Below are 742 nucleotides of genomic sequence, written 5' to 3' on the forward strand. Positions count from 1 at the left end.
AGCAATATATAATAATCCATACTTTATTCGAAGAATGACGACGTAACTTGGCGTTGAACGCCAAGTACATGCTGCTGTCTGGAGTTAAACGCCAGAAAAACGTCATGATCCGGAGTTGAACGCCCAAAACACGTCATAATTCAGAGTTCAACTCCAAGAGAAGCCTCAGCTCGTGGATTAATCAAGCTCAGCCCAAGCATACACCAAGTGGGCCCCGGAAGTGGATTTATGCATCAATTACTTACTCATGTAAACCCTAGTAGCTAGTTTATTATAAATAGGACTTTTTACTAGTGTATTAGACATCTTGGGACATCTTGGGACGATTAATTCTCAGATCATGGGGGATGGCCATTCAGCCATGCCTGAACCTTTTACTTATGTATTTTCAACAGTGGAGTTTCTGCACACCATAGATTAAGGGTGTGGAGCTCTGCTGTACCTCAAGTATTAGTGCAATTCTATTACTTTTCATTCAATTCTCTCTTGTTCTTATTCCAAGATATACGTTACACTTAACTTTGATGAATGTGATGATCCGTGACACTCATCATCATTCTCACCTATGAACGTGCGTGATTGACAACCACTTCCGTTCTACCTTAGGCCGGGCACATATCTCTTAGATTCCCCAACAGAATCTTCGTGGTATAAGCTAGATAAATGGCGGCATTCATGAGGATCCGGAAAGTCTCACCTTGTCTGTGGTATTCCGAGTAGGACCCTGGGAATCCGGAAAGTC

This window comes from Arachis duranensis, chromosome 5, assembly GCF_000817695.3.
Source record: "Arachis duranensis cultivar V14167 chromosome 5, aradu.V14167.gnm2.J7QH, whole genome shotgun sequence".
Classification (NCBI taxonomy): Eukaryota; Viridiplantae; Streptophyta; class Magnoliopsida; order Fabales; family Fabaceae; genus Arachis; species Arachis duranensis.